We start from the raw sequence: 21,511 nt of genomic DNA, 5'->3' as shown, positions 1-21,511 counted from the left end.
AATAACTACCTCTTGTTTGCAAAGTTCACAGTAAGACATACTTGGGCCAGAAACATTTAACAGTTACAACAGGTTTTTTTCTGCACAGCTGTACAATGTAGGAACAGGATTTTCCTTCTGGATTTTTTTATTTTTATAAATTTAGAGTACCCAATTCATTTTGTCCAATTAAGGGGCAATTTAGTATGGCCAATCCACCTACCTTGCACATCTTTGGGTTGTGGGGGCGAAACCCACGCAAGCACGGGGAGAATGTGCAAACTCCACATGGACAGTGACCCAGAGCCGGGATCGAACCTGGGACCTCGGCGCCGTGAGACAGCAGTGCTAACCACTGCGCCACCGTGCTGCTCTTCCTTCTGGATTTTCTGATGCCCAAGATCACTTCTGGTGATATATATGTGCTGTTAGAGCACAATTCCAATACATTAGAATTGAGGATAATTCTGTTAATTGTACAAAACATCACACAAAGTACATTTCCTGTTCATATCATAGGACTCGTTGGTACACCATTCAACATTTGACAGGATCTACAGGGGCCACCAGGATTTCCAAAATCAGACTCATTGGGCGGGATTTTTCGGGCGTCCCTGCCCGGAGACCGGAAATTCACGACCGAGGTCAACAGACCTTTACATGGTCCTTGTCCCGTCCCTGGCAATCTTGCGGCGGGCGTGGCTGAAAATTCCTTCCCATTATTTTCCGTGTGTTGGGTGTAAAGACGAGGTGACCCACCTATCAGCCATATGTGAAAACTGGATGGTTCAATAGGTTATAATACTACTTTTCACCACTAAAACCTGAGCTTGGATCCAATTCAGACCTGTAGGACGGAATTCTCCCACTTTGAGACTGTGGTGGGGCAGGAAGATGGAGGTATTCCCACTTTGGAGGCTGGAAGGGGAATACCCCAAGTTTTCCACCTCATTAATTATGCATCTGGGTGTTTTACGCCATATTCTGTGACGGGGCAGACTGGATGGCACATAGTCCGCCGTCATGTCCAGACACAATATTGAAAAGGTTCTCAACATCACTGACCGACTATTGAAGGAAGAAGATTGACCTCATGAAAATGAAGATAGATCTCCAGGAACATTTTGAGACCAGACAATGGACCTCCTGAGAAAGAAGATGGAACTGCTGGGATATTCTGAGGCTGGACCGCCTCCTGGACACCGAATCTGGAAGGTCCACCTGCAGATGCTTTCCCCCACTCCCCCCCCCCCCACCCCCAACTTCCACAACCACTGCTGTGGTGTTACAGGTTTCCAGGGTTGTCGGCAGCCTCCATCACAAATACTGGAGACAGCCCCAGGAATTGTTCAGGTGAGTCCTGGCATCTGCACGGCACGTTGTTCCAAATGCATTTTCCCACCGGCATCATGGAGAATTTGGCATGGGGATCAGGCCTTCATCTACATCCCATTAACCGGTTACAAATGAGATTCATGCCGGCCTATGGTGGGTTTTCCGACCCACCATGGTGGGCACCAGCAAAAGATCCTGCTGTAAATTCACGCTGGTGTAAAAGCGATTTCTGGGCTTCCCCCCATATTCTCCCCCCATGCCTGCCATTGAACCCATCAGCACTGGCGTGGGAGAATTCCGCAAGTAGTGCTCAAACTCCTCTGTCTTGCAGCAAAACTGTGCTGCTCCTGAGTTAAATAACAACATCATTTCAGTCAGGTCCCACATATAAAACCCCCAATAGAATACAGTCATAAGTCAGCACTGATTTGTAGTAAGTTTGGTGTGGAAGGGAAATTAATGAGTTGACCACTTAGAAGCATGCTGGGAAATGCTTGACTATAGTCTAACACTGCTTTTGAACGAAAATAAGTAGGTCAGGTAACGTAAATAAAATACTGCTTAATATTTTGGACTCGGCCTTATTATGATAAGAAGTTGTTCTTCTGAAGGACAACAAAATGCGTATTCGAGAATTGTTTTTAAACCAAGGGCAAAACATTCATATTTCCGCTTGCGTTTGTTCCCAAGGTTTATCTCTTCAAAGCTTTTTATTTCACACTATAAATATAATGGTTTTCAAGTGTATAACTCAGAGTGCTGATGAATGGCTATGCAGCCAGACCACTCCTCTCCCCGCAAATATTTGTGTAAATGAATCGAACCTCGAAGAATTTGTCTTTATTATAATTTCCACGACGGTTGGAAACATCACTCATGTTAGAGTCCTTCCTTTTGATTTCCCTTTGTTCCCATTTCTTTGATTTATTTTATTATGTTTGGTCCGTAGACTCATAACTGGAATGCACCTTTAAGCAGTAGACTTAAGGTGAGGCAGCCTGCGAGTCAGAGCACTGTGTTCCTGGATTTGTTTTTTGGAGAGGAGAAATCAGACTGGTTGGCGCCGAGGGAATCTTATGAGCGCGCTTTGGAGGAAATCGGTTCGATTGGCTAACTGGCAAGCTGTGGGTTGGCCAGGGACAGTGTTCTGGCTGACAACAGTCACTGATTGGTTCCTGTGTGATGCTTTTGGGAGAGCTGGTCAGAAGTGATTAGACTTGAACAAAGATGGAACTCTCTCGCTTTCTCTCTCTCTTACTGCTGAAGTAAAAAAAACTTTTATTGTGAAAACCAATGAGTGCTGGCATAGCTTTACTGTATAGTTAAAACTATCTTCAATCTACGAAGAAAGTGGACAGCTTTGCCAGAAAAAAACCCTCTCTAGCTGAGAAGGAAGAAGCATTGAAATGAGAGCTTGAACTCCTGAAAGCCTTCATAGTACATCAGAGCTCTCTCACCCGTTTTACTTTATCATCATTTTTCTTCAGTCTCCGCCACCATTTCCCTCTATGTTGTGTGTGTGTGTGTGTGTTTGTATATGTAGAGTGGGGTGAATGGAAATGGGGGTTGGGTAATGGGGTAGCCTATTAGATAATCAGTTACATTTATGACAGTTTAATTATATTACTGTTAAATAATAAAAGGTTATTTACAAACCTGGTGACTGCAGTTTATTGGCTCAGCCAAGGACCTCAGGTACTCTCACTCGAGCGAAACAAGGCTCGTGAATAGCGGGAGAGGCCAAAAATGAGAACGGCGTCAGGCGCCAAAGTGTTTGCGATGCAACCGGCCCCTAGGCGAAATTGGGATCTTGCCGTAGTGGGGTGAGAGACCAATTATCACCACATGCCCTATTTCCATACAATTAACGGGAGCCACCCCATATCCAACAGCCTCCCATCATTCATCGGCCTCCCCAGCAAGTGGCCAATTAGTACTTCTTTTTAAAAACGTGAACCTGGCGGAAGGGCTTCTTTGGGGAGCCGAGGAGGTGAGTAGCCAATTTTGTTCACAGGCAAAGAGCCTGGGGTGCTGGGCTTGCCACCGCGGTAGTCGGCGGGGGTGGGGAATCCTCTTCTGTGGATGACGGACCTTCTGCAGGGATGGGCCGCCATGGGAGGGTTGGGGGGAGGGGGAGGCGCTGTGGGTGCAACCAGGGGATGACCGCGCATGGCACCACCATGTCAACCCCTGGATCATGTATACCCGTTCCGGGGGCAACACTGCCCGTCTGCCCCACTAATTACGCATAACTCCCACTGACTGCTGAGTCCTCTGCCCGTCGGTTGAAGACTATTGCTAATAGGGAATTGGCTATCGTGGTTAAGTGAACACATCACACAATCCAAATTGATTCTAGTGGGTAGGCGGGCCATGTAGCATGTGGGAGTCATTGCCTAGCATCCTAATCAGATCACGATGCCCGGACTGTGCCTGAACACTGCGGGAGGTAACACCACACACACAGAAGCCAATACCCGAACACCCAGGGGGTGGAACACACCTCCAAAATATGTCCCCAGCCGGAGGATAGGTGAGTGCCATGGGGAGGGGGGAATGCCTGGAGACATGGGCCAAGGTTCGGAGGTCGGCCCCCATTGTGGAAGAAAGTGACAGAGGACTCCTACTGGTTGTGCACAAGGGTATTTATTGTGTTTGACAATTCCCCATTCTCCCAATGGTGCCGCCACTCCCCGTCACCGAATACTTACCCCATCCCACCCCTTTCCCCCTCCCCCGGTGCCCTCAGTGATCCTCGATCTGCTTTGCCTTCCTAGCTCTACCGCTACGTCTAGGTGTGTCCTCAGGATGCACATCAGAGGTGGAGGCAGCCAGCTGCTTACCACGTCCCGTGGCCTTCAATGCCCAAGGCAAGCGTCCTCTAGGGGCTCTGGGGCCTGAGGGCCCTGGCACACTTGACAGCGGCACATGCACAGCTGTGCCACCCTGTTCCGGGTGCTGGCTGCGAGACACGGCCTCATCAGAGAGGTGGAACTGGGGGAAGCTGGTAGTCATCATGGCCACTCCATGGGACAGGCCCTGATTGGCACTCAGCACCCCTTCCTTCCAGTAGGTGCCCATAGGGCCCCGGGGCTCACCTTGGAAAGGAGGGGCAGGTTGTTCGAGCCTGGCTGTCCCTGCATCATTTGGCTCTGGAGGCTCCTCGTGATCTACACCATTGTTTTGATGCCCTCGGCGATGCTCCTCAGTGACTGGGACAAGCACTGCAGTGTCTTGGCCACTCCCTTCTGTGAGCGGGGCATGTTCCACAGAACCTCATCAAGGTCAGCCTGGCACTGGGACACATCCCACAGCGAAGCAGTCATTTTGCCGAGGCCCTCAGCCATGGCCGTCACTGATGCGCAACACCTTAGACACCTTCAGTAATGGTGTTAACATCATGCACCAGGCTCTCCACTGTGGTCGCCACCCGAGCAGTGTTGGGATCGGTGCCACGCATTGCCGGCGCCATCTCCTGCACCCATAGCCTCTGGGTCTCCTCCAATCGGCTATAGATCTGCTGGATTGTCACTAACATCTCCCTCTGTATGTCCTGATCCCTCCCTATCGCCATTGGCTGCAGGATGTGGGAGAATGGACATGTGGTCAGTGGGAGGGATGGGTCAGTCAGTAAGGCAATCACAACTCACGTTTGACAGGTCCTCCGGGTAAGTCCAGTGGTTCCTCAACTCTGCGGCATATGTAGAGGGTGCCATCTCCGCTACTCCACTACTGGGCCGATATCTGGGGTTTGAATATCTGTGTGTGTCTCTCTCCAGCTGGCACTGAAACTTCAGAGGCCAGGGGATGTCGCACTGGGACACTTCCACTGAAGAGAGCACCGATTCAAGCCTGCCGTTTATTCCTAACCGACAGCCTGAGACTTATATCACACAGATCTCCAGACCCCTACCAATACCCAGGTGATTCTCTCTCTTGCCGGTGGTGCAACACCCACCCGGTTCCTACTCCACTAGAGTAGCTTTCCCAAGAGAGAGAATAGGACACTGCTGTTTATTTCCTAACCAGCAGTCTGTCCTGAGTGAATCGCTCAAGATGACCCTCGATTCTTGAACCCGGAATTAAGGTGAGGAGTATTTTAACAATGACTTGGTCAGAGATCGCTGGTGAAAGATTGAAGAATTTAAACGACTCCAATTATCATCAAATCAAGGTTTATTGCAAAACCCAGGTCAAAATCATCAACAGAAGAAACACAATAAAATCTTATGCTCTAATACAAACTAAGTCTATTCAAAAGTAATATAGCGGACACAACGAAAATTCTTATGATTACACAGTTTTTAGCAATAGCACAAGGCACAAAACAAGTTCCCTTCCCCAAAGCCTCAACCACTATTAAAGTCAAGGGAGTTTCGCAAGCTGCTGCAGGGTACTTACGGTCACAGGCTGCAGAGGTCAAGTCAGGGGTGCAGAGGTCGAGCCAAGAACGAAGAGCCCCCCAATCGAAAACACAGCCCCTTTTATATTGTTTTACCTGGCTTTGTTCTGTGATCGGCCAGCCCCTTTTGCATTGAAAAGGGTAAGATTTAAAGTTCCCGCTGGTCCCGCCCCCTTTGAGCCGGTCAGAGCTGTATGTTTCCGGGTATTCCTCGCAGGTCCGCCCCTTCCAGCTAGGCAGACCTGCGCGATTTGAATTTGGCGCTGGCTCCGCCCCCTCCTTCCAGTGAGTTTCTGCCGGTAGCTTCTGTCAAGATTGGAGTACCTCCCCCAGGTCCGCCTCCAACTTGGTTTTTTCTACCGCTCCGCGATTTGAATTTGGCGCTGGCTCCGCCCCCCTCCTCCCAGTGAGTTTCTGCCGGTAGCTCCTGTCAAGATTGGAGTACCTCCCCCAGGTCCGCCTCCAACTTGGTTTTTCTCTACCGCTGATCTTACAGGGGCTTTTCCAGCGCAATATGCTGAACCCAGACAGTCTGTTTCCTAGGATAACGAGGTTAAGCTCTCTTGTGAAGAATTTCAGTGTCTTCCAGCTGCTCCGGAGATGGCTGCTATTCTCACCTCGCTATGTTGATGGGGTGTTAATTGGATTCTGCTCTGGTGGAGGCCAGGTCATTTACATTTGCATGGGGCTATGACCATCCCATTGTCCTGCTTGCATGCAAGCCTCCTGTGTATTCCCGTGCCCCTTTGTCTGTGTTTTGATGTTATCTTGTTGTCTGGCTCCTTCTTCCTTGTAGCTCCTAGGGGGGGGTTTGTAAATATTTATGTACTTATGTCCCTACTCAGCTCAGCGGACCAAGCCTGCTGGGAAAACTGGTTCTGTTCTCTTGGCTGAAAAGTCAGTTTACAGTCTCTGAGTTTTTATGCTTGGGCAGTTCCAAAAGGGCCGAATTGCCCGAAAACCTTACAGATGCCCCTTCGATACGTCCCTACCTGCTTGGACCGTATCGACACAGGTGAAGGGCAATTATTTCCTTTTGTGTGGACCGTAGGCCCCCCCTCAACAACATGCGAAATTCCAATTCCCAAGACAGTTCCCTTAATCTAGGCTACCCCTGGTTTCAATGAAAGGGAAAGACAAGACCATACTTAATTCAAGCAGACAGTAACATATACACATTTCACCGGAACCCCAAACGTAAGGGTCCCTGTACATATATCACAATCAAGTACACATTTCACCGGGACCCCAAACGTAAGGGCCCCTGTACATATATCACAATCAAGTACACATTTCACGCGAATCCATACGACTATTTACAATTGCATCTGTTTATTTCACCAAGGCTCCTCCTTTCTTGGCTGCACTTCGCTTCTTCCCGTTGAGGGCTCTTCATTTATCCTCCATCGTCGATACCTGCAGCTGAGAGGTTTAGTCCAACTGAGGCGACAGCATAATGTACCCCCTGTACAACATTTCCTTTGTGGGGGCAAAGACTAAACCATTCTCAGGCCCCCCCCTGGTGGTGATCGGACAGCTGTGAGGGTCGATCGGTTGGGCTGTGGGCAGGGGTCGCTTTACCTGAACCAGCAGTTCGGTAGCTTCTACAGTCATCCCTTCCCTGGGCGTTACACATCCCTCCCCACTGCGGTCAATTTATCCCGTTCCCTGGGTTCTGCCACCACCTTACAAAAGTGATTAATGCCCCTTGTGGACATGCCTTGGTAGATCCCCATGAACATAAATAAATGCCCTGGTCAGAAGCCCACCCCTTATCCCCGCAAACGGTGATCCTACCCGGTGACCCCGTGATGGTCCGTTAGGTGTTGGTGTCCAGGCGTTCCCAGTCCGAGGACCGATCCCTCATGTCCAGCCTCAGCTTCCTGGGCCACCACCATCTCCCCAAAGGAACGTCCCCCTCACAGGTTAAACACACCCGCCTGCCCCCAGTCACCCTAACCCGGTCAGTCGAAGGACTCTTCTGTCTCGCCTCTGCGGAGTTCTCCCGGTCCCACCATCGCCAAGATCATCAAACTCCACATCGTCGGGTGCCCCATCTGTAAAAAAAAACAAAACACATCCTTGCCTCTACAGCCCTACCTACCTTAAAGTGCATGGGTTCTATCCAGTGGCAGCCGCAGCTCCCGCTTTGAAGTTGCCGCAGCCTGTCTGTGATTCTGTGTCCACAGCCCGGCTCCCCAGGGTCCTAGTGCCTGCCGCAATCCGGCGGCAGCAGCAGCTATCCGGCGGCAGCAGCAGCTCCCGCTTTGAAGTTGCCGCAGCCTGTCTGTGATTCTGTGTTTACAGCCCGGCTGCACCAGGGTCCTAGTGCCTGGTGCTTCATCATTTTACCCTTGCACCAGGCGCTTCTGTGTTCCCACGATCCTAAATACTTCACACACAACTACACACTAATTAGAACTAGCAGGGGGAAAGAAAAAGGAATATGATATATACAATGCCACCCGTCTCCGGGTGGCCAAATTAAAACTGTGCCCCGCTAAACTGGGGCAGTCCGCCTGTTTGGTCGAATGGCTCGGGCCAGACCGTCCCCTCCCGGGGGTTCGGGGTGCCTCTTGCCTCTCCTTCCCCAACAGGGTTCGGGGATCCCTCAGCGCTCCCTCCTACTCGGGCCCCCTTACTGCGGGACCGGGTTCTAGGGAGTTGTGAGGGTGACCATCTTAGAGGGGGCTTGGAGACCCGATTGCTCCTTCGTCCCCTGACTGGTTCCCAAGCCCAAGGTGATATTTCCACTTCCTCCGCCTCCTTAGCCTCTATACTAAGGCAGGCCACCTGACCCACAGGTAAGGGCTTGGGAATCATCACTGTCCCTGGGCTGGGTGCTTGCAGCACTGTCGGTCTCTTTGGGACTGCCCCTTGGGGACAGCACCTTGCCACCGGTTGTGTGGTCGTGGAGTCAGGGACCTCCCCCACCGTCGTCAATTCTGCAGGCGGTTTCTCCACTATCACTCCCTGCCCCCCCCCAACTTACTCTTACCGGCCCTGGTGGGGTCGAAAAGTTTGCACTGGTTCACGTGGAACCATTTAATCTTCCGGGGGAGCTGTACTGCGTAAACCATGGGGCTGGCCTTGTCCACTATATTGTACGGTCCCGCGTACAGTGGCTCAAAGGCTCCTACCCGTGCAAAATTCCGGACCATTACTTGGTCCCCTATGGCCCATTCCTGGGTAGTGTGGGGCTCGAGTAGCAGCTTGTTCCTCCGGTGCTGGGTCCCCATATTAAACGCTGCCTGCCAGTTAATTTCCTTTAGCTGCTCCATCAGCTTCTTAGCAAACCTGTCTCGGTTTACCTCCCTAAGCTGCCCCTCTGTCAGGGAAGGTACCCTGACATGGATCGGGGTTCTCATGACTCTCCCTGTCATGAGCTCGTGCGGGGAGTACCCTGTGCTTCTGGACTGGCTTGCCCGGATCCCCATTAAAACTAAGGGTAAGATTTCTACCCACCGGTTGGGCGAGCTGCCTGTTTCTTTCCTGATCCTCTCCTTTATGGTCCTATTTAACCTTTCCACAGGACCTGAGGATTGAGGGTTATAAGCCACATGCCATTTTGCCTTAATCCCCAGGACTTTCAGGGTCGCTTGCATCACTTGTCCCGTGAAGTGACTCCCCTGATCTGACTCCACAAACTGTGGGAGTCCCCACCTCGAGAATACCTCCCTGACCAGTATCCTGGCTGTGCCTGCTGCGGTGGCTGTTCGGCAGGGGAAGGCTTCTACCCACTTGGTGAAAATATCCACCAACACCAGACAGTACTTGTAACCCCCTGCCGCTGGGGGAAGGGGTCCAATATAGTCGATCTGTATCGACTGCCAGGGCCCCTCCACCCTGCGGATGTGCCCCAACGAGACCTTTCTTTTCTTGGGGTCCGGGTTATTGGTAGCACACACCAAGCAGCTCGCACAGAAATCGCGAGCATCCTCCCGGAGGCTCGGCCACCACCCCACCCTCTCCACCCATTGCCAGGTGGTCTCAGGGCCGGGATGTCCCGCTCCGGGGCTCTCATGGGCCATTTCGATAAATTCCCTATGGTGTTGGGAAGGCACTATCCATTGGTCCCCCCTGAAGAGCATGCCCTCCTTCAGTGTGATATCCTTTCCCCCATAGGGCCCCTCTATCCTTTCCTGTCTACCCATGGCCGTTATGACTTTTTTCAGCTCGGGGTCCTGTCCCTGGGCAGTGGCCAGATCTGGGGCCAAACTCGTCCCATCCCCCCTCTGGGGCTGTCGTGTAACGGCCGCTACCTGTCCCTCTTCGTACGGGTCCCACGCTATCCCATTCTTAGCCCCCTCTCGAGCCAGGCCGTCTGCTTTCTGGTTCCCCTCGCCCCGTGGCTCTGTTTTGGAGTGAGCTTTCACCTTGAGGATATACCTGTCCTCCCCCTGCCCAACTGCCGCCACGATCTTCTCGGGGAGGGGTTTTGTGGCCAGTGGCTTCCCATCCGAGGAGGTGTATCCTCGGCGGGACCAGATAGCCAGGTACTCCGTGCAGGAGTTACATGTAAACATGCTATCTGAGCAGATGGTATATGGCGTGGGAAAACGGTCGGGGTGGGTCACCACATACATCACTGCAGCCAGCTCTGCCTGCTGGGCGCTGAGTGTATGGGGGAGTTTAAGGGCCAGGGCTATGTCGGCATCGGGGTCCCAGATCCCACAGCCCGTGAACCTGACGCCCTCCGCTACCGTACTGGACCCATCCACATAGATCTCCCTCCCTGTCGGGTGCAGCCCTGCCCTGAGTCCGAACCCTACCTCCCATACCCCTTCTACGGAACAGTGGTGTGGCTCCCCGGGGTATATCAGGTTGGCTGCGAGCTGTGGCTCATTCAGCCCTTTTACCTGAAGGGCCATTTGAGACAGCAGGAGGGTCCACCTGGTGATTCTGGCGCTGCTGACCGTGCCGTCCTTAATCCGGCCGTCCAGCAGCATTTGGGTCGGGGTGTGATGTGTCAGGAGAGTGATGGGGCCCATCCTAACAAATACCTGCATCCGCTTTACCGCCCAGTGGGTGGCCAGCAGATGCCTCTCACAGTTGGAGTATGCCCGCTCCACGTCTGTGAGGACCCGAGAGGAGTACACCACCGGCCTCAACTTGCCATGTCGGGTCTGGAGGAGCACAGCACTCAGGCCATCACTGCCTGCGGCCACCTCCAGGAAAAACTCCTCCCGGGGGTTAATGGCTCCCAGGGCTGGGGCTTTCTGCAAGTCCTGCTTGAGTTGGACGAACGCAGTCTCACATTTACTGTCCCAGTCCCACTCCACCCCCTTGTGCAGCAGCCTAAGCAGAGGCGCTGCTGTGGTGGCATAGTCCTCGATGAAATCCCTGCAGTAGCCGGTGATTCCTAAAAAGGACCGTATCCCCTTTACATCTATGGGGACTGGGAGTTCCTGCACTGTTTGTCTCCTGGCAGTGTCAATCCCTCTCTCCCCAGCTCTCAGGGTTAACCCCAGGAACTTCACCTCTCCTAGCCCGATCTGTGCCTTTTTAGGGTTAACTTTCAGCCCTCCTTTGTGTAACATCCCCAACAGCTCGTCCACTAGGGGCCCATGCTCCTCCCTAGTACTGGTGAACAACAGGATGTCGTCCACATACTGCACCAGCTTGTGTGGCTCACTGAAACCCTTTAAGCATTCGGCCATGCATTGATGGAAAATGCTCGGGCTGTTGTGGAATCCCTGCGGGAGACAGGTCCAGGTGTACTGTTGCCCCTTAAAAGTAAAGGCAAACTTGTACTGGTCTTCCCTTCTGACCGGGACGGACCAAAACCCATTTGAAATATCCAGCACCGTAAAAATTGAGGCGGATGCTGGAATTTCTCCTAACAAGTCTGCCACGGCCGCCACCGTTGGGGCGCAGGCCGGAATGTGTTTATTCAGGACTCTGTAGTCCACGGTGGCCCTCCAGGAGTTGTCCGGCTTCCTCACCGGCCAGAGCGGGGAGTTTACATGGGTGGCAATTGTCCTCAACACCCCTTGCCGCACCAGTGAGTTTAGGGCCACCTCCAAGTCTGCCTCAGCTTCCCGGGGGAAGCGGTACTGTTTCTGGGGCTGGGACATGGGGTCCCCATCTACCCTGACCTCTGTCCCGGTAACTCTCCCACAATCATGCTTGTGGGTGGCAAAAGCAGCCAGATTCTTGCGGACATACTCCCTGAACTCTTCCGGGGTATTCCTCTCCAGGGCTTCTAGATCGTACCCTTCCTTTGGCTGTACCACGCACAAAGCTCCCTTCTCCTGGGCTCTGTCTATTACCCTCAACTCCCTTTCAGTCCCTTCCGTTGCTGCACCCCACAGGCAGTGATTTCTTAGGTCCACCAGGATCTGATGAGCCACTATGAAATCAGCTCCTAAGATCCCTTTCCCCTCCTGTTCCCATCTCATCAGGACGCATTTCCAGTGCGCCTGGAGTGCCCCTAACCTGATAGACAGGGGAACAGAGAAAAAACCCATTTTTTCGTTCCCGGTAAAGCCAATGAGACTATAGGGTACCCCGCTAGACAGAGGGGATGCTCGGGGATTGTCCGTGTGGACTATAGTACTGGAAGCACCTGTGTCCAGTAGGTAACTCCCGACCGTATCCTGGACCTCCATTTTGACCCAGGGTCTCCCGCACGGGCCATACTCCAGTGGGCATAGAAAGGTGGGCTGCTGAGGGGCTAGTCATTCGGAGGCTTCCCTGGGTGCGGGGGCGGGCTGACCCTGGCCCGATGCCATGGCCACCTGTCCTGAGCCTTGCAAAAAGGCTAAAAGTTTCTTTACCTCGAACGTTTCCGGAGCAGCTGCTCCTGCCACCGGGGTCTGACTCTCTACTGCGGGAGCCCTCTCCTGCTTGCTGGGGTTTTTACATTCCCTCTTGAAATGCCCGGCTTTCCCACACCCGTAGCATACCGGTTTCTTGTCCGGGTGCCCTCATGCTTCCACTCTCTCTTAGGGGCTGCTGGCACGATTTCGTGCACTTTACCCTTAAGGGGCTTGTCCTCACCCCTCTCCCCATTACGATATGCGAGGGTAAGTTTCCTGAGGACCTCTTCCTCGTTAAGGGCCGGGGTCTGCGGGTCGAACCAGTGTTCGGCTTTTGCCCTAACGTTAGGGAGACAATTGGCAACTAGGGTCTTCAGCCAGTGGGCGGTTCTTTCCCCTAAATTCCGTCTATCCGCTTGAATCCCGCATGCCTCCATATAGACAGTCCACAGTCTGTCTGCGAACATGGTGGGAGATTCCCCTGGTTGCTGCTTGGTTTCCCCCACCCTCATGAAAGGGCTCCCCAGATTCAAGCCCATTGCCTCCAGAACAGCAGTCTGTGCTGCCGCCCAGGTGTCAGGTCTTCCCCCATTCCCAGAGGTCACTGTCCTGCATAGCTGGGCATCTAGGGTTATCAGGAGCATCTTTATTTGCTCCCCTTCGTCGCAGTCATTGATGTTGGCAGCCTGTTCCACCTCCATAAAATGCAGCGACGGATCCCCCCTTGGAGTCAGTCTGGGAACGTGGGCCACCATCCCCCTGAGCGCGGATGCCCCATGAGGAACGATAATGTCGCCCTCAACCGGTCCCCTATTTGCCATCCCCGCCGGGGGACCATACCTCCTTTGCCTGACAGGGCACATCTGCCCTACCTGGGGTTCCTGCTCCTCCTCCCCACTGTCCAGCTCTCCTGCCTCGTTGGGTAGCCCCCCTGTCCCCGGGCTAGCTACCCATATAGGGGACGCCGCTATCTGGGGATACACCACTGGCCCCCCTTGGACCTGCCCCTGACCGGGCGGTCCAAACCCTGCCTGCTGACCCGGCCCCGTCACCGGCATCCCAGGCAGGGGTCTGTCCCCATCCCATGGGGACCCACATACGAAACCAGGCGGACACGCCTCCAGCTGGGGGTACCCTGCCGACCCCCCTTGGCCTTGCCCTTGAACGTGCAGTCCGTTCCCCGCTTGCCGACCCGGGCACGATCCCGGTGCCTCAGGAGGCGGTCTATTCCCCTTGGCCTGTGGGGAATCATCCGCTGCGAGGAGCACCTTGCCCCTTGGGGACCCCCCTGGACCTACCAGGTGTATCTGTCCCCTGAACTTGGACAAGGCCTCCTCTAACTCCGTTATTCGTGCCTGGCACGGCCCATGGGCACAGTCCCTTACTTCCTCGCGAGCCACTCGGTACGCTGCCTGGATGTCCCGGAACTTCCCCTCCAGCTTCCTACACTGCTCTGTACTCCGAGCATAGAGTTCCTGGAGCCTCCGTTCCTTTTCTTTACCCTCCACTATCTGGCAGTGGAGATAGTCCTTCTCACACCGGTTAGACTCGCTTTCCTGTTTCATTTCTGCCATTTCTTCCCGCAGTCGTTCCGCTGCGCTAGCGCTGTCCCCTGCGCTGGCCCTCACTTCTCTCAACTCCTGCTCTAATTCTTCGACCCTATCCTCTGTCTTGACTACCTGCTCGGACAGGCAAACCAGCCAAACTGCCTTCTCCAAGTGCCTTTTGTGCGCCTTGCTTTCTGTCCATGCAGCCGCTGCCATTACCGGTTGCTCCGCATTGATCAATTCTGAGACCCAAGGTTTGGTGAGGTTGACCTTTTGCCACAAATATGAGGATATTCTCTCCTCCATTTTGCTTCGTTCCCTCACCCCCTCTGCCAAGTCACATACTCCAAACCACCGGGGTCCTGCCGCGGTCGCCATTGTAGAGGGTGCCATCTCCGCTACTCCACTACTGGGCCGATATCTGGGGTTTGAATATCTGTGTGTGTCTCTCTCCAGCTGGCACTGAAACTTCAGAGGCCAGGGGATGTCGCACTGGGACACTTCCACTGAAGAGAGCACCGATTCAAGCCTGCCGTTTATTCCTAACCGACAGCCTGAGACTTATATCACACAGATCTCCAGACCCCTACCAATACCCAGGTGATTCTCTCTCTTGCCGGTGGTGCAACACCCACCCGGTTCCTACTCCACTAGAGTAGCTTTCCCAAGAGAGAGAATAGGACACTGCTGTTTATTTCCTAACCAGCAGTCTGTCCTGAGTGAATCGCTCAAGATGACCCTCGATTCTTGAACCCGGAATTAAGGTGAGGAGTATTTTAACAATGACTTGGTCAGAGATCGCTGGTGAAAGATTGAAGAATTTAAACGACTCCAATTATCATCAAATCAAGGTTTATTGCAAAACCCAGGTCAAAATCATCAACAGAAGAAACACAATAAAATCTTATGCTCTAATACAAACTAAGTCTATTCAAAAGTAATATAGCGGACACAACGAAAATTCTTATGATTACACAGTTTTTAGCAATAGCACAAGGCACAAAACAAGTTCCCTTCCCCAAAGCCTCAACCACTATTAAAGTCAAGGGAGTTTCGCAAGCTGCTGCAGGGTACTTACGGTCACAGGCTGCAGAGGTCAAGTCAGGGGTGCAGAGGTCGAGCCAAGAACGAAGAGCCCCCCAATCGAAAACACAGCCCCTTTTATATTGTTTTACCTGGCTTTGTTCTGTGATCGGCCAGCCCCTTTTGCATTGAAAAGGGTAAGATTTAAAGTTCCCGCTGGTCCCGCCCCCTTTGAGCCGGTCAGAGCTGTATGTTTCCGGGTATTCCTCGCAGGTCCGCCCCTTCCAGCTAGGCAGACCTGCGCGATTTGAATTTGGCGCTGGCTCCGCCCCCTCCTTCCAGTGAGTTTCTGCCGGTAGCTTCTGTCAAGATTGGAGTACCTCCCCCAGGTCCGCCTCCAACTTGGTTTTTTCTACCGCTCCGCGATTTGAATTTGGCGCTGGCTCCGCCCCCCTCCTCCCAGTGAGTTTCTGCCGGTAGCTCCTGTCAAGATTGGAGTACCTCCCCCAGGTCCGCCTCCAACTTGGTTTTTCTCTACCGCTGATCTTACAGGGGCTTTTCCAGCGCAATATGCTGAACCCAGACAGTCTGTTTCCTAGGATAACGAGGTTAAGCTCTCTTGTGAAGAATTTCAGTGTCTTCCAGCTGCTCCGGAGATGGCTGCTATTCTCACCTCGCTATGTTGATGGGGTGTTAATTGGATTCTGCTCTGGTGGAGGCCAGGTCATTTACATTTGCATGGGGCTATGACCATCCCATTGTCCTGCTTGCATGCAAGCCTCCTGTGTATTCCCGTGCCCCTTTGTCTGTGTTTTGATGTTATCTTGTTGTCTGGCTCCTTCTTCCTTGTAGCTCCTAGGGGGGGGTTTGTAAATATTTATGTACTTATGTCCCTACTCAGCTCAGCGGACCAAGCCTGCTGGGAAAACTGGTTCTGTTCTCTTGGCTGAAAAGTCAGTTTACAGTCTCTGAGTTTTTATGCTTGGGCAGTTCCAAAAGGGCCGAATTGCCCGAAAACCTTACACATATGCCAGCCTCCGCGTTGGTGTCTGCCCTGTCTTCGGCCACACCAGTCACCTCAGGGCCTGTTCCTCGAAGGACATGCGGATCCTTAAGTCCAGAACCACTCCGCCAGTCTGGGCCCTCTCCGAAGATTGTGGGAGAGCTTTGCCTGAGGAGACACAGAAAGGGCATCGTTAGCTACACGCGTTGTTCACAGTGGTGGAGGGGGGTGTGAAGTAAGGGTTGGGGGGGTGGGTCACAAGGAGGGGGGATGGAGGGAGGGTTGAGTGTTGCATGGAGAGTTGGGGGAGTGGATGCTCGCGTTGGGGCAAAAAGGACTCAGTGGGGGGTGGGGGGGGGGGGGGCACTCATGTCAGTTCACTCATGATTCCCGGTGTAGGTCACTGACCTTTTTCCTGCACTGGAGGCCAGTTATCTTTGTCACACTCCCGCTGCTCATAGCCACCACTGCATCATCCCAGGTAGGACAGGGTTCCCTGTGACTGACCCTCCGGGATCCTCAGAGGAACAGGGCATCCCTCCTAATAATGATAATAATAATAGTCTTTATTATTGTCACAAGTAAGCTTACATTAACACTGCAATGAAGTAACTGTGAAAATTCCCTAGTCGCCACACTCCACCACCTGTTCGGGTACACTGCCTCTAGGAACCTCCCCAGATCTGCATCATCGAATCTTGGGGCCGGTCTCCTGGCGCCATTGTTGCGAGCTGGCTGGGGTTGGCTGAGCAAGTGCAGCTTAAGTGCTGCTCGACTCCAGCTGGTGGCATTCCTGCTACTACCCCCCGCATGATACAGGACAGGGTGGTCTCTGGCATCTGGGTAGGGGAGTGGAAGGTGTCGGACATATACCAAGAACTGCAGGAGGCAGAGGAAGTCTCGGCGGAGGAGCTGAAGGGCAAGTGGGAGGAGGAGCTGGGCGATGAGCTGGATGAGGGCCTGTGGGCTGATGCCCTAGGCAGGGTTAATTCCTCCTCATCTTGTTCCAGGCTTAGCCTAATTCAGTTTAAGGTGGTTCAACAGGCACACACGACGACAGCGAGAATGAGCAAGTTCTTTGGGGTGGAGGACAGGTGTGCGAGATGCTCAGGGAGCCCAGCAAACCATGTCCATATGTTCTGGGCATGCCCGGCGCTTAAAGGATTCTGGCGAGGCTTTGCAAAGGCTATGTCCAAGGTCTTGGACGCTCGGGTAAAGCCGAGTCCGGTGATAGCAATATTTGGGGTGTCGGAAGATCCAGGAGTGCAGGAAGCGAAGGAGGCCAACGTCCTAGCCTTTGCCTCCCTGGTAGCCCGGAGACGGATCTTGTTAATGTGGAGGGACTCGAAGCCCCCGAGTGTAGAGACCTGGGTTAGTGACATGGCTGGGTTCCTCAGTCTCGAGAGGATAAAGTTTGCTGAGAGAGGGTCCTCGCTGGGGTTCTCCAAGCGGTGGCAGCCATTCCTTGACTTTCCGGCAGAACGTTGAATCAGCAGCAGCAATCCGGAGGGGGGGGGGGGCGGGGGGGGGGGGAGATAGGTGGGGAACTGTGTATGGAATGTATACTCTTCTTTTGTAAATGGACTATAACCACCTGTTTGTTAAATTTTCTCCTTTTTGTTATTGGTTTTGTAAAATTTTGTTCAAGAAAAACTTGAATAAAAACAATTTTTTATAAAGTGCTGCTCGACCTTGTTAGCGGGGGGGTGACGAGCCTTCATTTGCAGCGAGAAGCTCGTGGGGCCTGATGAAGTGGACCAATTAATGTGTAATATCATTGCAGGCCTCACTGGGCCGAGTGTCGGGAAGGCTGCGGCAGTTCCCATTTGCTACAACACTTGCTGGAGAATCACACCCAACATCTAATATCAGTTGTGTTGCGACTCTGGGTCAAGTGGGGCTGGAATTGACCGCGCACTAGCCCAGGCCATTGCACTAATGTCACAATTTTGTTGCACCAAAGAAAGCAATATCGGCTCAATGCACTGCATTACATGAGCAAGGATCTGTGCTTCTGCTATCCATGAACACTTCTGTGATACACAGGAGGTAGATTTGTGCTTATGTCTACTGCTGTACTGCTAACAAGTGGAAGGAACACTCTTCTATTAGGCGACGGTTGCCAAGATAAGCTGCTTACTATAAAACAAATTATCATCCATAGCAAGGTTTTAAATACCTGCCAACATGAAGTGAATATTCATCTTCATTGTGAGGGCAGTAATTTCAGTGGACTGTAAATCAGGTGGCTCCAAAACAGGCAGGTAATCCACATCACTAGATTACTGCCCATGTGCTGAAGACTTTACCCTGTTCAAAATTACAAGGTCAAGGAGTAAGAAAAAATGAACTATTTTCACTTGAGGGACAGCAGGGTCTCGGTGACACCATTCACGAGTAAGCAGACAGTGACTCGCTCTGCCACTCCACCATCTCTCCAACTCTTCAACTGGTACGGTCAAGTTGCTTGTCTGACATCCAACCTAGGATGAGCAGCAATTTACTCTGGTTAACAAAACATAGAAAATGCTGGAAGTACTCAGAAGGTCATGCAGCATCTGTAGCGCGAGAGAGAGAGAAAGAAACAAAGATAATGGGTGGAATTCTGAGCTCGCGTTAGTCATCAGCATAAATGGCGACACGAGCGCAAATTCTTGCGAGAGTCGGGAAACGAGATTCAAGCCCCTCGCTACGTAATGAGGTTCCCGACCTTCCAAATTTAATACATTTGCATTTAACTTGTGAGCCTCCCTCCGGGATCTCCACTCTCGCTGAATATTCATTCAGCGTGACGCTATGCCGGCGCGATTTGCACAGCTGTAGAAAAATGTGAAGCTGGCAATGTCACCTTTGAAGGGGTTATCGGAGGTGAGCACTCAGGTCACCATTACCCACCAGGGAGTGGAATGGAAAGGGAGAACCGGAGAGGACGTGAGGGAACCCAGCTAAGTCATGCTCAGGGTCATGGGTGGGGTTAGGTCTAGGCATGGAGAGGAGGAGAGGGCGTTGCTTTGCTGCTCTCAGGCCTTGGCGGGTCTTCATTGTTGCGGATCTCGAGATCTTCAAGGAGTCTGGCACCTGATATGTGGGTGAGTGCTTCTCAGGGTCCCTTTTCTGGGGTGATTTCTCCTCGGAGGGATTGCCTTTCTGGGGTGAGAGATGTAAGTGGGTGGGAGTAGGTCAATTCAAAAGGTCAGCACAGGAGGTGACTATGAGGTCCCAGGGTAGGGTCCAATGAATTGTCAGGTTGCAGGGGCAATGTGGAGACTCTGACATGCGGCAGTGAATAGCTCCATGGAGGCAACAGGACCCTGACACACAGGGGATGACGAACACAGTCACATTGATCCCTCACCCTCAGGCTGCAAAGTGTTGCTTTAGGGAATGAGCTGTGTGGACATGCAATCTCAATGGTCCTGGAGCCCAGGCTCTCATGGGTATAATCATCTGTAGCTGGCTGTTCAGGATAGGCGGCTCGTTTGATCTGCAAGCTAGGGACAATGAAGGTGAAATGTAAGGATGAGGCTGATTGCAAATTGGAGTCCTGAAAAATAATCAGGTGAACATGGGGCGGGATTTTCCAATAATGGGGCTATGTCCCCACGCCAGTGTGAAAAGCGGCGCCAACCACTCTGGCGTCAACGATCCCCGATAATGGGGAATGCTCCCCTTCCTAGGGGGCAAGGTTGACGCCGGAGTGGTACCCGCAGCTCCAGCCGGAGCGGAACGGCCCTTGCGAGTTCGCGCATGTGCGGAACGGGCAGCATGATTCTACGCATGCGCGGAACGGCCGCCGTATTTCCGCGCATGCACACTGCGGCCGGTGTATTTCCGCGCATGCGCGGGGGTTCCCTTCTACACGCCAGCCTTGTGGGACCTGAGTAACCCAAGCCGACGGGACTCAGCAAAACTCGTCGGCCACTCGGCCCACCGGGGCCCGGAGAATTGCCGGAGGGGGGTGCTCTCAACGGCCCCCAACCGGCGCGGCGGGAATCCCGTGGGTGCCCGAGAATCGGCGGCGGAGAATGGGGAAGCGGGCAGCAGGGTGCGATTCTCACATCCCCCGGGGATTCTCCGATCTGGGGCCAGGTCGGAGAATCCCAGCCCTGATCTGCCACAGGTGGAAGTCACATCCCTAAAACATTCCTGACCCTTTCCTGATGAGTAAACTATAGCCATAAGGCCTGTATTGTTATGCATGATTCTGCCACTGATTTGCCCCCACTAGTTAACTCTTTGGGAGCTAAGGCCCCAAGCACTGAACTCCATGGTTACACTCTACTCTCCATAAGAGAGAGGTGATACAGATGTAGCCCACAATACAAGGGCAAAGATTACAGAGTTCATAAGTCAGCCCTGACACAACAAGTTTGGTGACAGAGATTCTTACTGCCAGGAGGTCAGCACATAGGTCAAGACATTGCACTTCTGTTCTCAGTCGTCATGGGGAGGTTAAGGGGGCCAATAGGCCTATACAAGGTAGATGCCAATCAGTCAGGAGAGTTGGGAGAAGCTATTGTAGGGACATGACCATTGTGTGAGAGAGAATGAAGTGAAACTCATTGGAAAGGCTTTCACTTGGGAGAGGGAAGGTTAGGCACATAATTCAGGGACAGGGATCGTGAGGTTCTTGAATATTTTGACAGGGAGTGAGAAAGCATTGGAGGTTTTGGTGGGCTTGAAAGTGGACAAATCCCCAGCTCCAGATGAGTTGTATCCCAGGCTGCTGTGGGAGGCAAGGGTGGAAATTAAAGGAACTCTGACCCAAATTTCTGTCCACAGGGGAGGTACCAGAAAACTGGTGGATCGCTAATATGGTTCCATTTTTCAAGAAGGGTGGTACAGATAAGACAGGGAATTACATACCAGAGTCTCACATCAGTGTTGGGAAACTACTGGCGAACATTGGAGAGGCAAGGATTGATCATGGATAGCCAACATGGCCTTGTCAGAGGGAAGTCATGCCTAACAAATTTTATTGAATTTTTCGAGGCGTGTTCGGGGGTGGAATTCTCCGACCCCCCGCCGGGTCGGAGAATCGGCGCGGCGCCACACGAATTGCGCCACGCCACCCCGATGGCGGGATGCAATTCTCCGCAGTGTAGAGAATTGGCGCCGGCGTGGTCGGCATGGCACGGCACCAGTCGGGGTATGCGCCGACTCTCCAGCCCGGGCCGGGCCGGCTCGGGCCAGCGCGCCAACTCTCTGGCCCGGATGGGCGGAGCGGCCGTCACCAAAAAGCCGAGTCCCGTCGGCGCCGTTCTAACACCCTCTGAGCCGGCGGGACCTCGGCGTTGAAGGGTCCGGGGGCAGCCTGTGGGGGGGGGGGGGGGTGTCCAACCCAGGGGGGATCTCCGTGGTGGCCTGGTCCACAATTCGGGGCCACCGATCGGCAGGCCGGCCTCTCTGCCGGGGGCCTCCTTTCCTCCGCGCCGGCTCCTGTAGCCCTGCGCGATTTGGC

The 21,511-nt window shown here is 53.1% G+C and overlaps 1 long non-coding RNA gene across 1 annotated transcript in view; it reads left to right on the top strand.

Moving 5' to 3' along the window:
* The window catches only part of LOC140411685 (uncharacterized), a 62,571-nt gene extending 59,700 nt beyond the window's left edge, over positions 1-2,871 (top strand). The window contains exon 3 of the long non-coding RNA XR_011940952.1: positions 2,264-2,871. This is a non-coding gene — a long non-coding RNA (uncharacterized lncRNA). The remainder of the gene's footprint in view (positions 1-2,263) is intronic.
* Positions 2,872-21,511: the final 18,640 nt, after the last annotated feature.

This window comes from Scyliorhinus torazame, chromosome 4 (assembly GCF_047496885.1).
Source record: "Scyliorhinus torazame isolate Kashiwa2021f chromosome 4, sScyTor2.1, whole genome shotgun sequence".
NCBI lineage: Eukaryota > Metazoa > Chordata > Chondrichthyes > Carcharhiniformes > Scyliorhinidae > Scyliorhinus > Scyliorhinus torazame.
Note: the sequence above shows the minus strand (reverse complement) of the source record. Positions and strands in the feature narration are given on the sequence as shown.